General features: G+C 34.0%; 1 pseudogene; it reads right to left on the bottom strand.

Moving 5' to 3' along the window:
- Positions 1–17107, bottom strand: part of LOC109680766 (E3 ubiquitin-protein ligase RNF13 pseudogene) — a 52172-nt pseudogene extending 35065 nt beyond the window's left edge.
- Between the last annotated feature and the right edge of the window lie 2315 nt (positions 17108–19422).

Raw genomic sequence — 19422 nt, forward strand, 5'->3', positions numbered from 1 at the left:
CTAACAAGACTCTGAATTCTATTGCTAACCCACAAATAATATATTGAAAAACACTGATCAAAATCATTGCCTAGCATATGTTTGATCTCCAGAGATAATCTTGCAAAGCCTCCTTCCCCAGAGAAGAAAAGAGTGCAAAATGGAGGGTAAACTAAAAACAAAATACAAGCTGGAAGGACTATAGTATAGAATAAAATATCCTGTTCTTTTTTTCTATAATTCATAAGGAGGCTAGGTAAGTATGAGCTGTGAGATAGATAAAACAAGGTTTGCAAAATGTACGTAATTATTTAAGCATGGAGGCAATTGAATGACAGCTTATTAGATCAATATATCTGATTTTTGCAAGTGTGGACATTTTTATAATAAAATTTAAAGAGAAAAATAAAAATTACACAAGATAGATGTAATCCAGAAGAAAGTTGGAAGCCAAGCATGGTTGTGGACACTTGTAATCTCAGCACTTGCAAAGTTGAGACAGGAGGATTGTAAGTTTGAGACCAGCCTTGGCTACAAAATGAGACCCTATCTCAATAAAACAACAACTTCTACAAAAAACATACAAACAAAATGAAAGAAAGTTAATACAGCAGAAATAATATATAAATGGATTTTTGTATCAAAGGCATATGGGGAAATAACGAACACCTTTACATAACAAACACAGGAGTATTTCACGACAAAGATGTAAAACTCTGGCTCTGTATGCACCAAACAATATAGTCCCAAAGTATAAGAAAAATAATTGCCCATACAGGTAGAATTTGTTACAGCCAAGTCATACTAGAAAATTTGTAACATCTCCTCAGACACTGAATGCTGTACACAGAAATACTTCATAACAATATAAAATATTTGAACATCTCAATTAGCCAGTTTTAGTGGATATATGTAAAATTGTGTACTGAATAACTTATTTTTTCATATTTTCAAACACACATACCTTATTTGTAAAATGTGACCACACAGTAGTACAAAAATTAGTTTTCATCAAATACCAAGAGAAAATAGTATATTGGGTACATTCTATGACCATGGAGTATTAAAATTCATAATTGGTAGCAGGGTATGGTAGCACATGCTTGAAATTCTAGCTACTCAGAAGATGAAGACATGAGAATTAAGAGTTTAAGGCCAACCCAGGCAAAGTTGGGGAACCTTATCTCAAAACAAAATATAAATCAAAAGGGTTTGGGGTATTGATCAAGTAGTGAAGCTCTGGATTCGATCCACAATATCACACACAAAAAAATCACAATCAATAATGGAAAGACAACTAAAATCTCATAGATTTGGAAATTGAAAACAGTTTTCAAGTCATTAATGGATCAACAGACAATCAGAAAGAAAGTACATAATCAAGAGTACATGAAAATCAGAACACTATCCATTCCCTGTAGAATGCAGCTAGAGCACCACTTAGTTAATCAACTTTATTACCTTTATGGTAGTCCTACTGCTGTTGCTGCATAAAGTACATTTTCAATCCTTAACTTTTTGGGAATATTCCTTTTATTGGTTCCATCATTCCTATGTAATCTGGCCTCATTTCTCTGTAGTTTCTACAACTTATCGTTTACATAATTTTTATAAAGACCTCTAGGCCTAGATAAACATAAAAGTCAAAAATTGTAGTCTATTCTATGATCATTGATGTTACAGGATTTATTGTATTCCCCAAAATACATATGATTCAGTCCTAATCCCCAGTGTCTCAGAATGGAATTGTATTTGGAGATAAGACCTTTAAAGAGGTGATTAAGTAAAAATGAAGCTGTTAGGGTAGAGCTCAAATTCAGTATCATTGGGGTCCTTATAAGAAGAGGCAGGGACACCAATGGTGTGTGTGCAGAGGGATGACCATCGGAAGTATTATCAAAAGGACAGTCATTTGCAAGTCAAGGAAACAGGTCTTGGAGGAAGCCAGCGCTACCCTTGATCTTAGACTTCTAACCTTCAGACTGTGAGAAAATAAATGTTTGCTGCTAAGGCAGCCAATTTTGGAACTTTGTTATAACAGTCCTAGCAAATTTGTATGATTTATTTGGACTTAACCTTTTGTCATTAAAGAGTGAGAAATAGTCCAATTTATAGCAAAGTGCAACTTTCTCAAATCTAAAAAATCAATGATTTATTGAGTTACTTGGGGCTATCCCAAAATTCTTGGAAAGTATTTTTATTACTGGCAAACCAAAGGTACCTTTGATGTCACAACTGGTTTAAGCATCTTTCTGAGAGTGAGTAAAATTTCCAGTGTTTTTGGTTATTTGTCTTTTGTTGAGCAAAATTAAATCTTTGTTGTGTTTAATCCACTTTCATCTTTCAGTAATTGTGGGCCTAAAAAATCAAAAGTTTTGAGTTACCCACACAAAAGTACTTACTTTTAAAAACTTCCAGTATTAAGTTGGAGTAATTATGGGATGTTTTAGAGTGCGTTTAAGTAATTTGATATCTGTTGCAAGAGACAAACTTAGTTAAATATTGCCCTAATATCAGTTAACTCCATTAGTAAAATTTTTTAGAATAAGATATATCAGAAAAGGGTTTCAGATGGAAGCACAAATAACCTCAAGTGGCCTTTTCTCATCTATGGGCAAGTTCCTCTTCTAGTTATATTGCCCATTCATCAAATGAAGCAACTAATTCAGTGAGTATGGGACACAAGCAGCAGGTCTGTGGTTTTAAGTACTTTAGAATTCATATTTAGACAATCTTATTATTGGGAGCACCTGAAGTAAGTAATTTCTAGTGTTCTTTCTAAATGTATGATTCTGTTTGTCAGAATTCAGATAGCAAGGACAAGTAATAGTAAATGGAAAAAGTAGCCATATGCTCATTATTATGCATTGTGTTTTCATTCCTATTATCAACAGAAGTTCTATTTTGTTTAAATTGATTCATTTCTAGTTTATTCTAGCCATTAGTCCGTGGAGGAAGAATTAATGAACCTGAAAGCCTACATTTTCCCAAGTAAAGGGCAACTAATATTTCTTCTCAAGGGCCTAGACTTATTCAATGTTCTTACTTGTTTTTCAGATCATAAGAAGACTTAAGACCTTACTTAAAATCATAAACTGTTCTTTTTACATAAAAGGATTATAAGCACGCTTCTAATTGATGAAATTTGAAGAAGAGACTCTCTTCTATGGATCCATCCTATGCATAATAATGAGCATATGGCTACTTTTTCCATTTACTATTACTTGTCCTTGCTATCTGAATTCTGACAAACAGAATCATACATTTAGAAAGAACACTAGAAATTACTTACTTCAGGTGCTCCCAATAATAAGATTGTCTAAATATGAATTCTAAAGTACTTAAAACCACAGACCTGCTGCTTGTGTCCCATACTCACTGAATTAGACTTTCTGGATGTGCAGCTTTCAAATCAGAGTTTTAAGTCAGAACCACAAATGGTTCTGATAGGAATCCAACTTAGGAATGCTGAACTAGTCTAACTTCCAAAACAATACACAAATGTCTTCTTTAATAAAGGTTAGTATACTTTTTCTATAAAGTGCCAGATAGGAAATATTTATATTTGTAGGGCATACAGTCTCTTTAATGACTGCTCAGCTCTGTCATTTAATGGCACATAGAGACCATATCTCAAGAAATGAACATGACTGTATCCCATTAAAATATTATTTATGAAAATAGAGGGAGGTCAGCAGAAATGGTGGAATAAATTCTCTTCTCCATAAAAGCAATGCTAACTCAGGCAGGAATAAACTTAATCAAGTTTCTCAAAACTATGAAAATTCACCATAAACTTACAACTATCTTTTTGGTTTATTTCAGAAACAGAGTCTGCTCATGTAGCTCAGGCTGGCCTCAAACTCATTATGTAGCCTAGGCTGGCCTTCAACTCCTTATCTTCCTGCCTCAGGCTCCTAAGTGCTGGGAATACAGGCATAAGTCACCATGTCCAGCTTTGCAGCAATTTGAGGAGCAGTTATTCAATAAAAAATAAGCCTTCATAAGAACAATAATTTTGTGGCACTTAAATTTGCCTTATTCCTATCATCCCCTCCTCTAGCACTACAGTAGCTTTGATAAACAACAGCTCTCAAATTTGGTAAAAACTAATAGCATCATGATCAGGAGGCAGAATGGAGCTAGAACACCTTCAAAGATTCATCCCAGAGAATTCTCATCACTCAATCTTTCTGGTGGTTCCCTGGATGACTCTACTTGCTAATCTGTCTTTGAGTAGCCATTGAGCCTGCCCAGTATGAAAAGCCTTTTTCCTGGGTGCATTTGTTTAAAAAAAAAAAAGAAAGAAGAAATTGATTAATGTCAAGATTTCATGTGAAGCAAGCTATACCCAAATGTTAAAAGGAAAATTTAGTAATTTAGGAGCTTTGGAAGCTCAAATACATTCCTGTGAATGTAGAAGACCAAATGTATATGTATAGCTGTATGCATGTCCATGAAAAATATGAGAAGACTTTAAGGTCTCAGTTATGGCTAACTTTGAGACATTGTACAAGTAAAAAGTGAAAGATAAATTTGACTTTTCAGTTGTCTGGCTGAGTGTTACATGTGGACCCAAACATGCCCAAAAACACCATAAGAGTTACTGTGTTCATATGACCACTGAAATAATTGAGCAAACACTTCAGTTGCTACATATGTAGAAGAATACAGACTTTATGAAACAAGCCAGAAAAGTAAACAAATAGCAATAGCAAACAGCAGCAACAGATCCTGGGAATGGGGAAAATCTGATTACTAAAGTTGCTGTGTTAGATTATTTGAAAAGTCCATGTTGGGTTCTTTACTAGTACATATTAATAGTAGAGCATGGAAGGGTTTCCTTATGATATTTCCATATAGGTATATAATATACTTTGACCATATTCTCCCCCCATTACTCTTTCTTATCACCCATCCCCAGTGCTTTTTTTCTCTTTCTTACATTTATTTTTTAAAAGTGGTATATACATACCACTCATCTTAAGACACTAGAAAATAAAGAAATAAACACAAAGGAAGCAGAAGTATAAATATTAGAATGGAAATGAATGTGGTAAAGAAGAGAAAAATAATACAGAAAAATCAATGGACCAAGCACTGTTCTTCAGAAAGGTTTAGCAAATTTCACATCCTTTAGCTAAGACTAAATAAGAAAAGAGAGAAATATTCATATTAACAGAATCAGGAATGAGGGGCTAGTAGAGTGGTTCAAGTGATAGAGTGCCTGCATAGTGAGTGTGAGGCCCTGAGTTCAAACCCCAGTACTGGAAAATAAAAAAACAAATAATAAATACAAAAAATTAGAATCAGGAATGAAAACAAGGATATTACTAACAGTCTTAAAAAATAAAAAAAGAATTATAAGGACATACTATCAACAATTTTATACCAATCTAAATCACACAATTTAGATTAAATGGACAAACTCTTAGAAATGCACAACTACTGAAATTGAATAAAAAAGACTTTAAATAGACCTGTATCAAGAAATAGATTAAATTTTCAATAAAAAAATTCTTATGAAAAGAAAGCCTGGAACCAGTTGACTTTCCCTGGTTTAAGTCTACCAAACCTCCAAAGAACAATTAATACCAATTTTCACAAACTATTCCAAAAAATAGAAGAGAAGATATTTGCCAGCTTATGCTATGAGGCCAGTGTTACCTTTTTAACAAAACTAAGTGTTGACATAATAAGAAAACTATAAAACAATTTTCTGATATAATATATAAACATATAAAAATTATCAAGAAAATACTGTCAAATTCAAACTGTTGGCATAGGAAAATAAACATATATCATGATCAAATAAAACTTGTTCTAAGAAAGCAATGTTTGTTCAACATATGAATATCAGTCACTATAATACAAAATATTAATTTAAAAGGACAAAAATATATGATAAAACAAGTAGATGCAAGAAAAAAGCAGTTGACCAACATCCTTTCATGGTACAATTACTAAAAATTAAGAATATAGAAAGTCACTTCCTTAAACCAAAAATGACATCAGTGAAAGACACATATCTAACATTATACATTTTGCTAGAAGACAATGTCTCTCCTTATACTTAGGAACAAAACAAGGATGCCTGTGCTTCCTATTTATTCTCTATTGCATTGGAAATTCTATCCAGACCAATTAGACAAGTGAAATAAGTGAAAGGCATCTATACTGGAAAAGAAGAACTAAAATTCTATTGTCGACTGATGTAACCTTGCATATAGAAAATCCTAAAGAACACTCATACACTTATTCCACACACAGATTAAGGTTTAGAAATGACTTCAGCAAGTCTGCAGGATAAAAATCAAAATATCCAGTTCAATTGTTTTTCATACACTAGCAAAGAGTATCAAAAAATTAACTTAAAATTAGTTTGAAACATGATGAAGAAGTTTAAAATACTGAAGAGTAGTTCTAAGCAAAATAATGCAAGACTTGATGTGGACAAATTGGAACACTTAGTAGGGATTATTGGTGGGACTATAATATGGTGCAGCCACTGCAGAAAATGGTGAGGCAAAAAATATCAAATGTATTTATCATATGATCCAGCAATCCCAGTTGTGTGTGCTTACCCAAAAGAATTGAATGCAAGGATTCAAACATATATTTGTTCACGAGTGCTCATTACTAACATTATTCAAAATAGACAAAAGTGGAAATTATAAAAAAATGCAATGTGTACAATCCAACAGAATAGTTAGATGTTAACTAGGAATGAAATTCTAGCATATACTAAAGCATGTATGAACCTTGAGGACATTACACTAAGTGGAATAAGTCAAACATAAGAGTACAAATATTGCTTGATTCCACATACATGAGCTATCAACAATAGTCAAATTTATAGAGGCAGAAAGTAAAATGGTAATTGCTAAAGCCTCGGGGAGAGTGAAAATGGAATTTAATGGGTACAGAGTTTCAATTTGAGATGATAAAAAATATCTAGATATTCAATGATAGTGATGACTGTACAACATTGTGAGTATACTTAATGCTACTGAACTGTACACTTATAAAGGATTAAAATGATAAATTTTATGTATAGACAAAATATATAAAATTTAAATATATAAATACAATACAAAAATTAATGGAGATTGGGAATTAGAAAAAGATCTACTGCAAGGGATCATTAGGGAAGTTTTGGTGGTGATAAAACTAAGTTTTGGATGTTTACTGCAGTGAGGGTTATAAGGGTGTATGCTTTTATGTACTCTTTGCACATTTAAAATGGCCAAATGTTTTATTTTATTTTTGAATTCATATACATTAATAATATGTGATAATTTTATTGTGATAGTTTTATTGTGATAATTCCATACATGTGTACAGTGTACTTTGAACAAGTCCACCCCTTTCGTTATATTCCCATGCACCACAATCCCTCTTCCTTCTTTTCCATACACTGTTTGGTGGTTTCATTATGCTGTCTTCATATGTACATATGTAGCATACTTTAATCCCCTTCACCTCTCAGTATCCTTTCCTTTACCCCTCCCCCTCCCAATGATTTCCTACCTATACAGTTCCCCATTTACATTCATGCCCCACTATCATTATTATTATTAATATCACCGTCATCATCATTTTAGGTCTAGGCTCAACAAATGAGTAAAGAACATGCAATATTTGGTCTCTTGAGCTTGGTTTATGTTGTTCAGCATGATTATCTCCAGTTTTACCCATTTTTCCTGCAAATGACATTATTTTTCATAGCTGAGTAATAGTCCATGATACATATATATTTTTATTCATTGTTGGGCACCTCTGCTAATTCCACAGTTTGGCTATTGTGAAAAAACCTGCAATAAACATAATTATCTCTCTTTATTGATTTATACTCCTTCAGATATATGCCCAACAGTGGTATGGAGAGATCATAAAGAGAGTATATTTTTAGTTTATGGAGGAACCTCTGTACTGATTTCCATAGTGGTTGCACTAGTTTGTATTCCCACTAATAGTTTGTGAGTGTTCATTTCTTTCCCTGCATCCTTACCAGCATTTTTTATTTTCTTGATGAAGCTGCCTTTTCTCCTATATATGTGCTTGGCTCTTTTGTCAAAGATTAGACGCTATAGTTGTATGTTTTTTTTTTCTTTTTTTTTAAATTCCTTTATTCATATGTACATACATTGTTTGGGTCATTTCTCACCCCTACCCCCACCCTCTCCTTCTACCCACCACCGTCCCTCTCTTCCAGGCAGAATCTGTTCTGCCCTTATCTCTAATTTTGTTGAAGAGAAAGTATAAGCAATAACAAGAAAGACAAAGCATTTTTGCTAGTTGAGATAAGGTCAGCTATACAGAGAGATTCCTAGTATTGCATCCATGTACAAATGTGTTACATCCCAAGTTGATTCATCTCTAACTGACCTTTTCACTAGTTTCTGATCCCCTTCCCATATTGACCTCTATCACTTTATCACCTCCTCTGCAGTGGGGACATCAAATACTATCATGTTTTGAGTTTCTTACCTATCCCCATACCTCCCATGTGTGCTTTCCCCTTGTCATATGATCCAAGTCCAACTACATTGCTGTATTTGCTCTAGATCTAAAGTCTACATATGAGGGAGAATGTTCAATTTTTGGTCTTCTGAGCATGGCTAACCTCACTCAGAATGATGTTCTCCAGTTCCATCTACCTGCAAATGATAAGATTTCATTCTTCTTCTTCATGACTGAGTAAAATTCCTTTGTGTACAAGTACCACACGTTCTTGATCCATTCATCAATAGTGGGGCATCTTGGTTGTTTCCATAACTTGGCTATTGTGAATAGTGCTGCAATAAACATGGGTGTGCAGGTGCCTCTAGAGTAAACTGAGTTGCATCCTTTTGGGTATTGATTCTTTGTATTGTTTTTTTGTTTCTATTTCATGTATTTCAGCTCTTATTTTTATTATTTTTCTCCTTCTGTTTGTTTGGGATTTGCTTGTTCCTGTTTTTCTAGGAGTTTGAGATGTAGCATTAGGTCATTGATTTGAGATCTTTCTGTCCTTTTAATATATGCACTCATGGCTATAAACTTTCCTATCAGGACTGCCTTTGCTGTGTCCCATAGGTTCCAGTAGGTTGTATATTCATTTTCATCAACTTCCAGGAACCTTTTAATTTCTTCTTTTATTTAATCAATGACCCATTGATCATTGAGCAATGTGTTGTTTGGCTTCCAACTGTTTGCATGTTTTTTATTTTGTTGTTAAACTCTAGTTTTAATGCATTATGACCAGATAGAATACATGGTATTTTTTCTATTTTCTTATATTTGCTAAAGCTTGCTTTGTGCCCTAAGATATCATTAATTTTGGAGAAGGTTCCATCGGCTGTTGAGAAGAATGTATATTGTGCAAAAGCTGGATGAAATATTCTGTAGACATTGACTAGGTCCATTTGATCTATGGTGTGATTTAGATCTAGGATTTCTTTATTAATTTTTTGTTTGGATGACCTATCTATTGGTGATTGGAGGGTATTAAAGTCTCCCACTACTACTGTGTTGGAGTTTATATGTGTTTTTAGGTCCTTCAGAGTATGTTTGATGAAATTGGGTGCACTGATGTTGGGTGCATATAGGTTGATAATTGTTATTTCCTTTTGATGTATTTCCCCTTTTATTGCTCTGGAATGTCCTTCTTTATCTTGTTTCATCAGTGTAGGTTTGAAGTCTACTTTGTCTGAGATAAGTATTGCTACTCTTGTCTGTTTTTGGGAGCCATTAGGTTCTTAAATCTTCTTCCAGCCATTCACCCTAAGCCAGTGCTTGTTTCTGTCGATGAGATGGGTCTTCAGTAAGCAACAGATTGTTGGAGCTTTCTTTTTAATCCATTTTGCCAAATGGTGTCATTTTTTTTTCTTTTATTATTCATATGTGCATACAAGGCTTGGGTCATTTCTCCCCCCTGCCCCCACCCCCTCCCTTACCACCCACTCCGCCCCCTCCCTCTCCCCCCCACCCCCTCAATACCCAGCAGAAACTATTTTGCCCTTATTTCTACTTTTGTTGTAGAGAGAGTATAAGCAATAATAGGAAGGAACAAGGGTTTTTGCTGGTTGAGATAAGGATAGCTGTACAGGGCATTGACTCACATTGATTTCCTGTGCGTGGGTGTTACCTTCTAGGTTAATTCTTTTTGATCTAACCTTTTCTCTAGTTCCTGGTCCCCTTTTCCTATTGGCCTCAGTTGCTTTTAAGGTATCTGCTTTAGTTTCTCTGCGTTAAGGGCAACAAATGCTAACTAATTTTTTAGGTGTCTTACCTATCCTCACCCCTCCCTTGTGTGCTCTCGCTTTTATCATGTACTCAAAGTCCAATCCCATTGTTGTGTTTGCCCTTGTCTAATGTCCACATATGAGGGAGAACATACTATTTTTGGTCTTTTGGGCCAGGCTAACCTCACTCAGAATGCCAAATGGTGTCTTTTGATGGAGGAATTAAGTCTGTTAACATTCAGTGTTTGTACTGATAGGTATGTGGTGATTCCTGTCATTTAGTTGTCTTTGTTGTTTAAAGGTTTGATTGTGTGCAGCTAAATCAATGTTACTCTCTACTTTCTTGCCTTTTCTTCTACTGTAGTTTTTGTACTACCTGTCCTTTCACGGTTTTGTATGCTTTCATTTTCTGTGTGTAGGACTCTTTGAGGAATCTTTTGTAGTGGTGGCTTGGTGATCATGTATTGTTTTAGCTTCTTCTTATCACAGAAGATTTTTGTTGCTCCATCTGTTTTAAATGATAGTTTCACTGGGTAGATTATCCTCGGGTTGAAGTTATTTTCATTCAGTGCCTGGAATACCTCACTCCATGATCTTCTTGCTTTTATTTTTCCATTGAGAAGTCTGATGTGATTTTGATGGGTTTATCTTTGTATGTTACTTGTTTTTTTTTCTCTCTTACAGCCTTGAATATTCTTTCTCTATTCTCTGTGTTTGTTGTTTTAATGATAATATGTCATGGGGTAGTTCTGTTTTGGTCAAGTCTGTTTGATGTCCTGCAAGCTTTCTGTAGCTGAATGGCATAGTTTTCTTTAGATTTGGGAAATTTTCTGTTATTATTTTGTTGAATATATTACAAATTCCTTTTGCTTGCACTTCTCCTTCTTCAATACCCATGATTCTCAGGTTTGGTCTTTGATTGAGTCAGTGAGTTCTTGCATATTCTTTTCACAGATTTTGAGTTGTTTGAGTAATAGCTCTTCAGTTTTTCCTTTAATTTCCATTTCATCTTCAAGTTCTGAGATTTTGTCTTCTGCTTGTTCTAGTCTGCTGGAGTGGCCTTCCATTGTGTTTTGCATTTCTGCTTCATATTTTTTTCTGAGGTTTTCCATATCATGGGTCACTTCCTCTTTAATGTTGTCAATTTTCATCCTTAATTCACTTATCTCCTATTTATGCTGTTCTCTGTTTCACTTTGGTATTTATTTAGGGCTCCTATGAGTTCACTTACTTGTTTTTGTGTCTTCTCATATTCTTTATTTTTGTTGTCTTGGAATTTCTTGAGTGCCTCCTGTATGTTTTTGTTGACCTTGTCTAGTAACATCTCTAAGAAAGTTTCAGTGATTTCTTCTTTTAGTTTGTTCTTGTGGGATTCATTGGGTTCCTTGGGATAGTCTATCTTTGTTTTGTTGGGGTCTGGAACTGGGTATTCATTTTCTTCATTTCCTTCTGAATCCTGTACTAATTTATTTTTGGAGAGAGAATGGTTTCCATCCCTTTTTCATCTTCCCATTATTCCACTTGTTGCTGTTTCTGTCCCTGTTCTGTGTGTAATTTAATATTAGCTAACTTACAATAGTAAAAGTCATGAGACCAAGAAAGAAAGAGTAAGAAGAAACAGAAAGGAAAGTAAGAAAAGAAATAGAGAACCAAAGAAATCAACAGGGAGAGATGGTGTACTAACCAACAGTGAACAAAGCAAGCACTTAGAGAGAAAGGGAAAAAAGAAAGAAAAGAATGAAGAAAAAAAATTCCAGGTTTAGGAACAATGATATTTCATTCTTGGTAGTTCAGTGTTATACCTTCAGCATCCAGTCTTGGTGTTGCTATTTAAGCAGTAGGTCTGTCATTGTCTCACCAGGTGGTTGGGTCAAGAGACAGCTTTGTGAACCACTATCTGCCTTATTTCAGGCAATAGCTCATCTGCCACCTACTGTCAGCCGTCTACTGTTGCAGGCTTTGTTTACTGAAAGTTTGCATGGAGAACTGCCCTTCCCTCCTTCTCTGGTGGAGGGGCTTGCTTTCTGGCTACTTTTACAGCCTTTGTTTATTGAAAGTTCACATGGAGAGCATCTCCTTGTTCCTCCCCCCTTCTCCAGTGTGCTCAGAGCACCCAGCCGCCTCTGCTGTGTGTCCTTTTCAGTTCCTTGTTTATTATTCAGGTTTTTTTTGCTTTTTTTTTTGTGGGGCAGGGGTCAGTCTGTCCAGGGGGCTATGCTGGTTTATCTCAGGGGTGGCTGTGGGAGTACCACATGCTACTTATTTGCTCATCTGTTGGTCTGCATCTCCCAAGCAGATTTGGAGCTGGTGTCTGGTGGCGTAGGAGCCCTCCTGGTTTCTCAGTGTAACATGGTGTGGAGAAGCTTTGTGAGGGCTGGGGGTTCAGGGTGTCAGAGTTTTGCTTATTCTTGGTGGTTTTTTTCCTGCCAAGTGTGGCTGCAGTGCTTCAGCAAGATTTTTGATTTATGGATCTCATACTGTCTGCTTCCTCCCTCTAGTTGCCATCTTGGATCTCCTTCAGTTGTATGGTTTTATTTCTGGGTCTTCTATAGTGTTCTATTTGTCTTCATGCTTATTTTTGTACCAATACCATACATTTTTGCTACTATAGCTATGTAATATAATTTTAGGCTGGTATTGTGATAACTGCAGCATTGCTATTTTTGCTCAGGATTATGTTAGCTGCTCAGGGTCTCTTACGCTTACATAAGAATCTTAGGATTGATTTTTTGATTTTTTTTTTTCTATTTCTGGGATTTTAATGGGCATTACTTTGACTCTGTAGATTACTTTTAGTAGGGTAGCTATCATGATATCAATTCCAGTGATATTAATGCCACTTCATGAACGTGGGAGTTATTTCCATCTTCTGTTGTCTTCTTCAATTTCTTTCTTCAAGTTTTAAGATTTTCCTTGTTTTCTTTCACCTCCTTGGCTAAGTTTATACTTTTTTGAGGCTATTGTAAACGGAATTATTTCCCTGGTTTCTTTCTCAGCCTGTTCATTATTGATATAGAGAAAAACTACTGATTTTTGTATGTTGACTTTATATTTCACTATATGGCCAAATGTGCTTATCAAATCTAGAAGTTTTTGGGTGGAATTTTTAGGGTCTTTTAAGTATAGAATCATATCATCTGAAAATAGGGATAATTTGACTTGTTCTTTTTTTAAGTGAAGTCTTTCCTTTTTTCCTGTCTTATTGGTCTGACTACTATTGAATTCCTTGAAGCCAGTATTACACTCATTTTAAAATTGGACAAGGGCACAACAAAAAGAAAATTATAGATCAATCTCCTTATGAACATAGATGCAAAATTTCTCAATAAAATACTTGCAAACCAACTCAACAGCACACTAAAAGGATCATGCTCTATGATCAAGTTAGTTTCACTCCAGGGATAAAAGGATGACTCAACATATGTAAATTTCACTCCAGGAATAAAAAGATGACTCAACATAAGTAAATCAACAAATGTAATACAGCATATAAACAGAATCAAGGACAAAAATCACATAATTATCTAAATAGATAGAGAAAAAGCTTTTGATAAAATTCACCATCCTTTCATGATAAAAAGTCTGAAGAAACTAGGAATAGAAGGAATGTACTTAACATAATAGAGGCTATAAATGACAAACCTACAGCCATTGTCATAGTAAATTGGGAAAAACTGAAATCACTTCGCCTAATGTTTGATTGAATATAGGTTTTCAAGTTATTACTTATAATCTTGATTTCATTGGTATTTGTTGTAATATCCCCCTTTTCATCTCAATCTATACTAATTTGTGTCTTTTTCCTCCTCCTTTTAGTTGGATTATCTAAGGGTATATCCACTTTATTTATCTACTCAAAGAACCAACTTTTTATTTTATTTCACTGATTCTTTATATAGCTTTGTTTCTTTTGGTCTCCATTTCATTAATTTCTGCCCTAATCTTTATTATGTATTTCATATGCTAATTTGGGGCTTGGTTTGTTCTTATTTTTGTAGGAGCTTGAGGTGCATCATTAGGCTATTTATTTGAAATCTTTCTATTTTTTTGGATGTAGGTGCCCATAGCTATAAATTTTCCTTTTAGCACTGCTAAAGGAAAAATGGTTTAATTTTATTGTATGCAAATTTTTCCTTAAAACAATTCAATCAAAATATTCTTTAAAAATATCATTTGCCTTTAAAACTTAGAAAAGATTAGACTGAATCTGAGTAACATGTGAGAGTATAAAATGTTCAAGGTTACAGAGAGCCAGATGTCTTTTCCACATACTAAGGATTAGAAAGACAACATCTAACATTTGTTGAGAGATTGCTACAAAAAAGGTACTATTCTAAACAATTTTCCATGTATTATCTGAACTGATGTTCACACAATAGCTCTGAACTTAGTTCTTATTATTACCCTCATTTTAAAGATAAGTAAAGCTTAGTTTCAGTAGTTTCCCTAATGCTTCATATAAGTAAGAAGTAGATTCTAATATAGACATTTCATTCCCAGAGCAAATGTTACTAATCACTATACTATGGTGATAAGTAGAGCATTTCACAAATATACCCTATCAAGTAATTGCCTTCACTCCTTAGAGGTACTTGAGCAGATATTGAAGCTACATAATAAAGAATTATAAAGCAGGAGTCTACCAACTAAAGTTACTTGCCAAATCAGGTCTGTTGCCTGTATTTTTAAAATTTTGTTGTCGTTGTTGCTGTTCTTTAATTGATATATAACTCCCATATCATAACATTTACCCTTTAAAAATATGTTCAGATTGCCCAACTATTACTATATCTAAATTGAGAATATTTTATTCATATCAAAAAAACCAAAATGCCTTCATAGTCATTAGTATTCACTCTTCATTATCATCTCACTCCAGGTATTGGGAACAATTAATTCACTTTCTGTCTTTTTGCATCTTTTGGATATATCATAAAAATGAAACTATAGATGACTTTTTGTGAGAATTTATATTAATTTTAGTGTAGATTTTTTTCTATTTCCTAAAAAGTTATCAAGAATTTGAATTTGATTGGGATTATATTGAAGCAGTAGATCATTTTGGGTAGTATCAACATCATAACATCATAACAATATTAAATATTGCAATCCATGAACTTGGAATGTCTTTCCATTTATTTTTGTCTACTTTTTCTCAGTATCATTTTATGGTTTTCAGCGTGCAAATGTCTTATCTTTTTGGTGATGCATTATTATGTTGTTATAAATAACATTGGTTTTCTTGATTTCCTTTTCAGAATGTTCATCTTTTATGTACAGGAACATATATATGTACTTTTTTTGTAGTGTTGGGAATCAAACCCAGGATCTTGCACATGTTAGGTAAGTATTCTACCAGTGACATATATTATATCCCAGCCCACACATCTTATGTTTACATGTTGGTTTTGTGTCTTGCAACCAGGTAGTCAAGCTACTCACACACAGGTTGGACTTTGCAAAAATATCTGTTTTGTTTCTTCCATTTTGAGGAAATGGAATAAGGAGCTGGGCTGCTGTTTCTTTCCAAATGCTTCATGCCATACTGGAGAATACATGAGGCGAGGGCAAATACACACATCACAGCATTTAAAAAAATTTTTTTTTCTTGATTGGGCATTCACTTGGCTACAATAGAGCTTTGATTGTTTTCAAAGCTCCTATAATGTTATTTTAGCCAGTTACTAGGATTTGAAAAAAAAAAACCCAGTGGGGGACAATTGCCCAGAGCTTATCATGCTATGCTATTGGCATCACCCCAAAATTCCAAAACAAGTGGTAATTTTAAAAGCTGTGAGATTGTTTTATGTTTTCTAAGCTGCTTTCTTCAATCATTCAGTAAAATTTGGAAATATCTATGTGGTCCTCTGTGATTCTTGATACATGAACAGTGAAGTTAGATGCTTTTATTAGCCGATTACTTCAGGGCAAGTAGCTACTCTTTCTCACTTTATAAGCTCATGTGTTTTTTTAAACTATATTTTCCTATAACTATATTTTTTAATACTATGCTATTATGACAAATTTAGAGTGCAGAACAGAGCTTAAAAATGAGAATAGCTTTTTCTTGTCACCCAACACATTCTACCATCTCTCCAAAACTTCAGTTCATTTTAGCCATTACCTGTCCCACCTCTCTTACAGTCACCTTGGATACAATCACAAAACTTTATATATGTAGGTTCCACAAAAAAGATTCACTTTAGTTTCAATTACTGTTCAGGGTACTTTCTTCTTTTTCTTCATCCGTGTTATTATTTATAAACATAGACTCCATTTATGAGAACATTCAGCCCTTTTTAATCATTATCTTATGTTCTAGTCTTACATAATAGGATCAGACATATCATTTTGCTTAATGCTTTGATCTCTTCCTTTGTGACACTCAGGAATCTAAATATTTCAATTACATGTGATTTTGTAATTATTTCAAAATTAAGATTACTTTAAAAAAGGTGAATCAGAAAAAAGGAGACAAGGATGAAGTACAGCTACCTCCTTGCAGCCTGTTAGAAATAACAACTTCTCTACCTGAACCAGTCAGTGATCTGAGAAGCACAAGGTTATTGACCCATAATAAGCACCTACTTCTCAGCCCCATCCAACTCTTTATCTTAGAATTACGTGTGTTTAGGTTCTTAATTACTGTGAAGGAAAAAAGTATGCTTATAATCTCAGTTTAGTTTGTCAGGGCTACTACAACAAAATACCACAAACTCTGTGGCTTAAAACACTAGAAATTTCTCCCTTCACCATTCGGGAAGAATTGAAATCAAGGTGTCAATAGTGCAATATACCCTCTGAACCTCTTCCTCACTTCTCAGCCTCTGGTGGTGGCCAGCAATCCTTAGTGTTCCTCGAGTTTGAGCTGCACCCATTCCAGTCTTTGCTTCTGTCATCATATGGCGTTCCTCCTCTGTGTCTCTACCTCTTTCTTACAAATACGTCAATCATATTGGATTAGGGTCTACCTTAATGGCCTTTATCTGCAATGATACCATTTCCAAATAAGTTAAATTCTCAGGTATTACAGGTTAGAATTTCAGCATATCTTGGAGTAAAACTCATGTCATAGCACATTTCAAATTAGAAATGCTAAAAAGTGATTAGTTCTCTAATAAACCCTCCATTTTTTCAACTACTTTGATAAGCATCATTCAGACACCCTCACTAAACTGTATCTTTCAGCAGTACAGAAAATTGCTGAAGATGATGAGACATTATAGGAGAAATAAATTCCAATTAACTTTGCCACTGATTAACTTTGTCAATGTTTTTCAGGAAATGGAAAGAATTTAAAGATTAATTCAGGTTGTCACAGGTGGCAGCAGACTAGGACCCAGCTGCTTACAAATCCTTCCACCCCTCAGTGGAATTTGCTTTGTTTAGAGTAGGAATACAATGAAAAAAATTTGAGAAGGCATGCAATGCAGCTGACTTCTTACCATTTTTCTCTTGATTGCTATCCATCTGGTAGTAGAAATAATAAGAAATAGAAATACAGCCAGAATGAAGGCATTGAAAGATCATAAGAAAATCAGACTTGGTCAATCAATTCCTAAACAAACTAACATCTATTTGTAATATTAAAGTTAGTATTTCTATTAAACATAACAATATGTTACTATTTTATAAATAAAACACATTTTTGACATACTATACCATGGAAACATTCTGTCCCGGCAATTTTACACATTAAAATTAAAGGAATTCCTTTAAAATTTAGGAGGATTTTTTCCCCCTAGGAATTATTGCTTAGAAATGAAAATTTAGAATGCAAATCTAGATTGTTTTCAAGACTCAAAATCTCAAACTTAATAAAAAATATGTCTGTAGATATTCAGACTATTGTCCTTGCTAAGAGTAAAAGATATGTTTATTTGACCACTTGTCCCTTTCAATGAAAAAATAGTTGATAAAATTGAAAGACTGTTGGGCTGGAGGTGTGGCTCAAGTGGCAAAGTGCTTACTTAACCCCAGTACCATTAAAAAGAAAAGAAAAAATACATTAAAGGAGGGACTTTATGTAAACTGTTACTTTTTGTCAGTGCACAGTAGGTACTCAGCAAATGTCTTCCTAATAGCATAACAGATTACATGATCCTGGAAATAAAGGGTATTAACTCTATATTAAGATTTGTACAGTCTTGCCATTAACTAGATTTCAACAAATTCGTCTTTTAATTAAAATTGGATAATGAATCTGAAATAATTTACATTTATAAAGTCCTTTACAAATGTAAGTTATTAATGCAATTAATGAGTTGATAAATGACATTTTCAATAAATGAAAGTTATTTTTTCCCTTATGTGTCATTTGTTGTTTCCCCTCTAAGTATAGTACAGTATTTCATTTTTTCATTAAATTAATTTATTTCTTCAGTTCATATTATCAGATGACTTTGAAATGTCTTTCATGTGAAATATATGTATGGCTGTGAGAATGAATAACTGTCTAATTGTGTTGAGATTTCAGGACTTAAACTATATTAATGAAATCATGTCACAGCATAGTTCAAATATATTCATGAGATACCCACTTCATAAAATTCTTCATAAAAATCTGTGCTGTTGAAATATGAGTTAGCACATTTAAAGTATGATCATTTTGAAATTTAGCAAAATTTAAACAAACTTTTGGTGAAAAATAGGTAACTTGAAAACATGATACCATAACAGGAATTATTTTGAGAGATTAAGATAAAAACAGGGCTGCCAGATAAATACTGATTTTATTGGAAACTGGGCAACTTTAGAAACTCTGGTTATGATTGGGAAAAGAAAAAGAACTGTGGGCAGAAGCAGGAATTAGATGGAACAAAGATACTTTGGGCTGGTAGAGTGGCTCAAGTGGTAGAACTCCTGCCTAGCAAGTGTGAGCCCCTGAGTTCAAACCCCAGGAACTCAAAAAAAAAAAAAAAAGTAAGGAGCTCATTAACTCCCCTCTGCTTTCTTGCTCCCATGATGAAAACTTGACTGAGCTATATCACTCCAACAGTTTCCTCCCTGACCTCCCATCTTTTTGCTTTAATATTCTTCTCTGACATGCAACCAGAATCATCTTTCTGTCTTATAACTTTGATGGCAGTTCCCTCTTCCCATTTGAACTTTGTAATGAGAATCCATTTTCTTTAAAATGAGGGGCAAACTTGTTATCACAGTCTGTAAGATTCATCACCCTCATGTTTTTTTCTTCAGTCTCATTTCTCAACACATT

The sequence above is a fragment of the Castor canadensis genome, chromosome X (assembly GCF_047511655.1).
Source record: "Castor canadensis chromosome X, mCasCan1.hap1v2, whole genome shotgun sequence".
Lineage (NCBI taxonomy): Eukaryota > Metazoa > Chordata > Mammalia > Rodentia > Castoridae > Castor > Castor canadensis.